This window comes from Echiichthys vipera, assembly GCF_963691815.1.
Source record: "Echiichthys vipera genome assembly, chromosome: 15".
Lineage (NCBI taxonomy): Eukaryota > Metazoa > Chordata > Actinopteri > Perciformes > Trachinidae > Echiichthys > Echiichthys vipera.
Window position 1 is genome coordinate 14,366,709 of NC_139840.1, and position 9,519 is coordinate 14,376,227.

Here is a 9,519-nt window from a genome sequence, read left to right on the forward strand (position 1 = left end):
TGTGTGTTTCTGTGAGATTATGATTTAACCTTATTAAAACATATAAGGACTACCTGCTTAGGTCCTTAGTGGGGACCCCAAGAAGAGTTAGGGCTAGCACAAAACAACCGTCATAGTAAAATGTTCATTTATTTCTTCTCAAAACTTTATTGGTTTTGTAATATATGCAGTCTGAAGACAACAATATCTGCGTGTCTGTAATTCGCATACCTTAAGGAAAGTCCATGGATCCTATTTCACACTTGGTCGGTGTATTGCTGCTGACCAAAGGGAGTGCCCTGTCGAATTCGGCTGTTTAGTCGTGAAGTAACGCCCTTTCAAAATATGATTTCCGGGTCCAAGCAGGTCGAAGCCCTGTATTTCTTCCACAACGCAGTGCCGTGTTCCCCCTTGTTTGAACAGATCTGAGTTTTTAAAAAAGCAACGTAATTGTCATTTTACCTCTTTCTTATGGATGAAAAATGTGTTTAACTGTCGGAAGAGGCGATCGTAATTGTTCACGTTAGGCCGTTGTTGTCTGTTTTGTTTCAACGGAGCGTTTGGATCTGGAAGTCTTATTTTGAAAGGGCGTCACGTCAGACTTAACAGTCGGATAACTGTGCACTCAACGTTTTGGCCCATAACTATGGAACGATATGTCTTGGAAACATAATGTCTGGCATCTATATTAATCATCCACCACTTTGAACTGTATCCAAATCTGTTTTTTCCCCGCTATACTACATATTTTACGCAAGCATCACCAAAATTGGTACAGAACATCTCTGCACCAAGCCAAACAAAAGTGACTTTTAAAAAATGTTTTATTTTTATTTTCACAGTTCTGTTTTAGCTGGCCCTCAACGTTTTCTTAAATGTTGTGGGCAGGGCTTATATTACAAAAACATGTCATATCTCATGACCGCCACCACATTTGGTGGACATGTGTGTAGTTAGAGGTTAATGTCTGAGTGGGGAATTGTGGCCATGGGGAATTTGGTGACCAAGCGCTGAAGCTGCAGCAGCATCTTCTAACTACAAAGGAAGGAATCTCTGTCTCTCTGTATACCACTATCCTTTTCATATCTCAGGAACTGTTCACGCAATCAATGCAATGCAAGCTGCAGAGCATGTGAGGAAATCTGTCTGCTGCATTTGTCTCTGTCTCCTTCAAAATGACTGGCAGAGTGTCCCCAAACCCCTGATGGTACAAGTATGTGATACTTTAAATTATGACCTATGGCAAACATTGTATCTATTCTGTAGTATCTGTTAGTGTCCCCTTTAGGACCCCATTACTGACTGAAATACTAATTAAAACAGAAACAATTGTATGATGTCATTAGGAACAAGTTGATTGACAAAGACATGAAAAATTGAAATGATAGAGAAAAAAAGGACCCGTGAGATATGACTATGATGATATAATGGTATACCTCTGGGGTCTGTGGGTTTAGAGTTGGTCGAATTCACAAGAGTTAGAGTTAGTTGCTGTTTCCTAACTTGTGTGATGTCATTCCAGCAGCACTTTCTTCAATGGAATAAGGTTTAAGAAGTTGAGGTCAAAGGGATTTTTTTTATCTTTTAGATGTTCATGAATCCGCAGAGCAAGCTGGTCCGCGTGTCTAATAGTCAGCCGCCAATCTTTTCCCTCCTGGAATCATTTCAAAGAAACCTCATATTTGATTCAGGCACACAGTCCACGGGCACGCCACCACACAAGCAGCCAACCAGTTTTGCTTGTTACCCCAAATGAGCATGCCGTGGGTGTGTAGAAATATGATACAAGACAGGAACATTGGAAAAGTGTGCTGAAAACATGGCAAAATCAAAACTGTCATTACCCTTACCTGATCGCACACTGTAGGGGAGATTTCAGCCTGTGGTGAATTTTAGCCACCCCTTGTTTCTAGGCAACCATAGACAAATTTGGTCATGTGACCACACATTTTTGAAGTGTTTTCCATTTTACTCCCCATGTGATTGAGAGAAGCACAAAGAATACGTGGTAAGTAAGGAAATGCCTACCATTACCGTGCAAAGAAGCACCCACAAAAATGACTGACTTAATCTTCAGTTTCAAACTGCTTTAAGCTTCCCTGGCACAATTTACCAGGTGGCTAACCTTTCCCTAGGCTCACGTTACCTGTCATTGTATATCTTATGATATACAGTATGTACTGCAGATATTTTATTTGGAGACTTTACTGTCATGCCCTGACTTTTAAAGAGCCTTGACTAAAATAGACTCAACTCGCTCTGCTTTCTTCCCTTCCAGCTATAGACAAACAATGCAAGAACTACGTATAAGTACAGATAACTCTTTTATTCTGGCAGAATTGGCATATATGTGCATCTTCCATTTACTGTGGAAAATGTTGAGGGCTTTTGTTTCATCAAAGTTTACACTTTGGATATTTAAGGTTGTCACCCAACAGCCGTTTTATGAATTATATACTAGGTTAGATACATTTTGTTTTCAAAATAAATCTAATATTTGATTTTATAGCATGCTGTATAACCACCTGGTCTCTTACCACTGATACAATATTAAAGCCTGTGCAATTTGTGTATAAGCAAGCTCTCAAGGTCCTGGATAATAAACTTGAAAGCTACCATCACTGTAATATACTCCCTGGTCTCGTGAAAATTCTATCAAATTCTTGTTGCTTGTTTAATATTCAGAATTCTCAATGTATTAGCACCTCCTCCATTTAACACATTGATCTCCCAGAAACATTAAGGAGTAGATTAACAATGTTTAGAGTAAGAGGAGACAGAGCTTTTCAGTCAGACAGCCTTTACAGTGAGAGCTTTGGAACATCCTTATATTGCGCTTAATGAAGCTGGGATCAGCTTGATCTTCATCACAGCAGAAGTCCTCTCTTGTAAATGCGTTTAACACTTTTTCATTGGTATCACACATTTCACAGATCTCATAAAAAGACCCACAACTCTATTGGATTAACTGTATTAACTAAAGGAAAACATCTATTCACAGATGATACATATTATTTTCAGAATTATTAATCCTTAATTCACCTGTGTGGAACTTGCTCAATTTATCAGTCAGCAATCAACCAGGAACAAATGGACTAAATGTGAAGTTCTGAATATTTCACCACTTTATTTTGTATTGTAGGTATTTCTACCCACAACTTTGCTTTCTTGTATGTTTATTTTTACTTACAGTTTTCAGTATTGTGTGTACTATTATTGTATGGCTGTTGTGGCAATGACACTGAACAATGTGATGCAGTACAAAAAAAAATAGCCCAATTTGAAATCTTTGATATGTTTGCTTGCCTTTTTTGGCGCATACTATACCAATGAAAAGTATCAACATACACAGGCATATATAAAACAACTAATGTTGTTGTTATTTTGTTGTCCATTGTGTATTGATTCATTGGAAGAATATATTATTTTGACCACAATCCCCTGGGTTTATTGAAGTATTTCTGATTCTGATTCTGTTTGATGGGGATATTTGCTTTTGTTGTATGTGTGTATTTTGCAAACAAAACGTGTCATGTTGGCCAGAAACTTTAAGTTCAGGTCTGTGTATGAACTCTTTTGAAAACTGAGTGTACCACTTTGTTCAAGCAAATGAGAAAAAACTGTAATGTGCACTGTCCCTGGTGATCAAATTAAAAACAAAGAATAGTAAATATATGATAGTTTTTGTGTTTTCCTACCACTATAGCCAATCAATCTAACTGACATGAAAAGCTTTGCAAGCCAACAACAGCATGATAGACTAAATAGAAGCAAGTGGGAGGCCCACAGAGGTTCCTTACAAAAGTGCTCATGAACATTTACTTACACATTAACAGTTTGACTAGTTTCAATAAAATATTGAGCATTCTTGCTCATGGCACCTCAAAGTTTGTGTAGTTGTGGGTGTATATATTCCCAGTGGCACACAATGGAAGAAGCTGTAGGCCCTATTTGTATTCTGATATCCTGTCAGTTCCCCAGCTGTGTTCCAATAGAAATAAAATAACAATAATACTATAGAACAGTAGAAGTGACTGAAGGAGCCCGGCTTGAATTACTGTTATTTTCTCAAAAATGGAGCCACTGCCATTTCTCAGAGTTATTCATGTCCCAGTTGCACAGGAACAGGAACTAGTGCGGGTAAAGGCACAATCATTGCACAATGGACCAAAAAATAAAAAATAAAATACAGCTTTGCATTTGAACTGGTTCAACCTTAGTTTGTGCTACTATGCCTGTGTTTGTTGATACTTTACATATGTGCATACACACACACACACACACACACACACACACACACACACACACACACACACACACACACACACACACACACACACACACACACACACACACACACACACACACACACACACACACGCACACATTCTGTGACTTGGATCCACACACTCCTGCTTAAGGGACTGGCTGTGCATTGAGCGAGAGAACTGAAGCGCGTGCATATTCACGGGCTCAGCTGGAGATATACGTATTCAGGCTCTCACAGTGAAAATAAACGCTCGCAGGCACACTTCCACATGCCAAGAGTGACCAGGCCAAGAGGGCAGCATAAACATTGTTAAAACAATTGTACAAACAGACAAACACAACAGTCACACATACAGCAAACAGCCCAGTTTTTAAACAATTTCAGCATTAAAAAAATCAATCAGGCAAGCATATGACAGCATGAAGTGTATTTTTTTATTATAATACATTTATCATGCAATAAATGTATTATAATATCATAATGATAAATACATTGATTATTTTTGTGATTTGCACCTTATACTTCATAGGCTCTACTACATTTGGTAATGGATGTTGAAACGCATTTTAACTTATACAGTTTTGTCTTATATGAGCTCACTGTGCTAAAGTTATACAACTAACTGGTCTCCTTCTAGAAAATTATGACTGACAAACAACTTTTCATATTTGAATGTTCTCAAACCCTGTTGAATCATAACTGGCTAATCTGTAGATTCACTATCCTTGTTTCTGGCTATAAAAAGGCTAGTGATCGTGAAATATCCGTGACTGACAATTGTTGGTTATTCAAATATGCAACAAAAGCACAGAAATGTCATGGAAACTGGCACAGTGACGTCATGGAAACTAATGCACATAAAGAATTACACCACTATTACTTTGCTCCAGAGACAGTTTCCATGAAAATGCTGTTTTTTTTTCTTCTGTCATGAGATGCAAATCACAAACATCTCTTCATGATTGTTATAACCTTGCCATTAATATTGCTTGAGACGCAGCCCAAGGCGCGTTCATTTTAATATAATTGTGCCTTGCCTGTCTACAGTATTTTATATGTTGCATATAAAACCCTTTACTAAACTTATTGATATTTACAGTTTTTCTCATTTAGCACATGTAGGCAAATGATAAGCACAATGGTCTAAAATTTGAACAATTATTAATTGTATACTGTATGTCTTTGTGATCATTAGGTTTCTTCTCAGTTGAATAGTTCTCCTCATATAGCTTAGTGGTGGAGGCCATGTTTCACAAATTGCATTGATATGAAGTGACATTAGGTGACATATCAGAAGCATGCAGAAAATGCTTGCAGCATAGACACATTTCATTTTTCCTCACATTAATAAATAAATCTACGTAAATCTAAGTAAATCTACGTGCTCTTTTGCTTTACAAAGGGGAATTTGAAACCTTGTTCCCTTGAAATCTGCATCTGATGAGTATTCAGTTCGAGTCTGGAAGAGTAGGCATCCAGTGTCTGTGAAAACATGAAGGGCAAGACAGTGAGAGGAACGAACTCTGTGATTCTGGCAAAACATCTGAAGATTTTGAAAATATCGGTTTTCACAATGTCAAAGTGTCAAAATTTTGACAGTTTTCCTCAATCGCTTTGGATCGTTTTTCTAAACAGTCTTAACATTCTTTAAACTGTAAGTGCAATTCCCACTGTTTCATTGGACATCACAACTCTATGGTTTTTATATGTATATATATATATATACATATATATATATATATATATATATATATTTATATATATATATAAGTGTGTGTGTGTGTGTGTGTGTGTGTGTGAGAGTATTTTATATACATATCATTTGTAAAATTGCATGCAAGGAAAAGTGTGTCAGGGAAGCAATGAACTTGGCAGGTGCACTGTTGCCTGGATTTGGAAATACAAGTGCTGCGACTCATCTGAAAATGGAGGGCACTCAGAAACAAAGCTTCGCCACAGAGGCTACACAGAGGCTCTAGTGTTGCTGATTATACTGTGCCCTGCTGTGGCTCTCCATTACTCTTGTACTCAAGTGTTTGTGTTTGGATGTTGGGCTGGAGTACTGATGCTATCATACTGTAACAGTGTGCCTTTCAACAGTAATCACATCTTACTGTAAGTTAAATGTTACTGTAACATGTAAGTGCACATGCTGATTCTCCCTTTAAACAGCAGTGGAGGCTTTTTAGGAGTCCTTCCAAGATCATATTCCCCATTCATAACGCAGTATGTTGCAGCTCACAAAGTAGCAGTATATATCATACATAGTACATACACGTTGTTTGTACATCTGAGGTACATACTGTATTTTATTATACATTTTATGTCTGTTTTATATTGAAAATCATATTATATCCATGTTTAATTGATTAGGTTGTAAGGTAATTACAACCTAATTACAACCTAAAGGTTAGAAATAGATAGATTTGCTTGGCAATACTAAAGCTCAAGCTAAGAACGCAACCTACCAGTTCTGACATACAAATAAAACTGAAGGACAAAACAGACAAAAACTCAAGCCTTTTTCAGTTTTGGTCCTTGTCAGAGAGAGAAAATAAAATGGCAGATCTTCTCTTTTGGCACATTTTTAGAAACAGCTAACCGTTTCTAAACTGTAAGTGCAATCGTCACAGCTGTTTCATGGGTGATAAATACTCTATTGCATGTCTGCAAAAGGTAGTAACTCACCCAAAACATTTGATACATGCTTCAAAACCCTGTTATTGTGCCAGTAAAATGGCAGATGCCACCAAGATGAAAAGTTGTCTTTCCATCATATGACAGTGTTTAGATGCTTTTATGAATATGGGAGCCAACCGTGGAAATGTTTCTTATATACAAATCACTGTTCCGTCTTGTTTTTTGTTGACTACCTACTGAACTTTACAAGAGTGCCAGTTTTGACTAGCTGCTTGACTCAGTAAGTGGTGATTGCGCAAATTGTAGACCACTGTAATTGCTCTTTTGCATACTCTAATGCCAAAACACATGCAATTTGTTGGAATTAATGAGAAATTATAATCTTTCGTGACCAACAAAATAATTGTTGAGAGATTTGAACATATTTTGGGGAAAAAGTGAGAAAAGCTGTAATTACTGTAATAACCGTTGCATTCTTATGGCATCCCAGCTGAAACCGTTGATCGAGTACAACATTTTATAACTTAAGGCAAACACTAGAAAAAGAGGTTTGAACATATGAACATATGAGCTCATAATACTTAATGTGTGAGTCCAGGCTGCCCTTTTTTGTTTCATTTTGGTCACTTTGGTCATACAGCTTTAGTATTTGGGCCACCACACTGCTTAAATTCTCAGAATGATGGTAAAGTGATACATTTTGTAGAGAAAAGCTTTTTTCCAACTGTTGAACAGGCAAAGCTGCATCAATATGCTGGGTATGGACTAATTGCCATTTGAACATAACAGAAACATCCCCTGACAGTCTCAGTCTCCACATCACATCAGAGCTGTCACAGTTTACATAATAAATACTAATCATTAATGAGAGAGCTGAACTCATAGTTGGATGGCTTCACAGTCTGTTTGGCAGAGCTGCTTGCGAGATGAAGGGTGTTGGCATTTACCTTGTGCTGCAGATCCACAGAAGCTCATTGACATGCTGTGGGTGTGCCTCATCATGACAGTATTGTGGCTTGTTAAATTTTTCATTTCATTTCAAAAGATCCAAGCTGGGTAATCCATTTAGCACTGTACCCCACCCTTCTATCAACATTAAGGGTCTGAATAAGTCATAATTGTAAACATCCCTACAGTAATTATTAAGAATTATGTAGGCAGAAGTATTAATAGAAACCATAAATGTTAATTTACCAGAATTCACCATGTGTAATAGAAAAATTAATACATGTTTTGAGCTGTTTCAACAATAACAGTAATAATAAGGTAAGGCCTGTAATCAGTCCTGGTATAGAATGGCAAATACAACAGAGATTTTATATTTCTTTTAAACGTTTGCTTCCAACATGATGTATACAGCACCTGTGTTTAAGATTTGTTGCTGTTGTTAAATAAGTAATGTTATAGGTTATGTGATAGAAATATATATATGTAAGAATAATGTTAAATTAGTGAAATTCAATTTCTCTGCTAAATTTGAACAGACAAATAACCATAAATAGCCTAATCTATCTCAAAACAGTATCCTGGCGTATCAAGGCAAGCGATTAATTTAGAAGAATGTCTCTCTCTCTCTCTCTCTCTCTCTATATATATATATATATATATATATATATATATATGAACATCATAGATAAATATTTGTCCATCCACACAAATGTTTTCACTTATACCTGATATAACTGATCGGTGTTCGTCTGTGGACTGTGTGGGTGACGTGTACCAACTGTGCTTGATTGACATCTGTCTGACCGACCTTTTAGTTTAGTTGCACCTGTAGGGGTGGGAGAGGCGACGCCTTCATTACAGCAATGATCTGTCCAACTTCAGCTGGAGCCTAATTAGTCCGACCAGGGTGTTTAATGATAGTACACAAGAAATCTAACCACTAATGTTAAACTGTATATCAGATATGCAGCAGCAGAATGTTCTGCAAAGTGCTGCCTGCCTTATTCTCTGCAATTATCTTTTCATGCTTCTAAACCAGAATTCAGCTTCAGTGTGCTGACACTTTGATAAAAAAAAACAATAGAACTGGTGAATCCTAGTTATAATAAGTTTCCAGTAGTGTTTTGCACCACGGGTAAGCATGCCTGTTGGACTCAGGGAGAGAGAAAAACTATTGATCTTTGGTTATTAGCCAAACCTTCCACTGAGCTCATGCTGTACAACATGAAATAAAGTAGAATTAAAAGTGATTTAATGGTGGCTTATCTTCAAAATATATTTTAACTACAGTTAAAATAATAACAATTTTATCTGTGTCAAAATAATACATTATCAGACCTGATTCCTTTGAAGCCAATCACTTTACTTGGCAGTCAAATAAACCTCTCCTGTTCAGACAGCTCTATGTGAAGGGAATACATGCTGTACTTATTTCCCCTACCTTTTCCACGCTAGTCGTCTCTCTTCATGCCTGTCCCTTAAAATGTCCCTGCTGGGGATTTTATCTCCTGGTTCCTTTTGAAGCGGTGGCCTCTCTTTGCCTCCATTATCTTGTAATTTGTGAGGGATTATGCTCTGGAGCACACGCAGTCCACCCCGTTGCTTAAGAACTGTGACAGCTTACAATAATTGCCATGCTAATTAGGAAGAACTAACCCAGTGCGCTTCTTTCCCTCACCAGA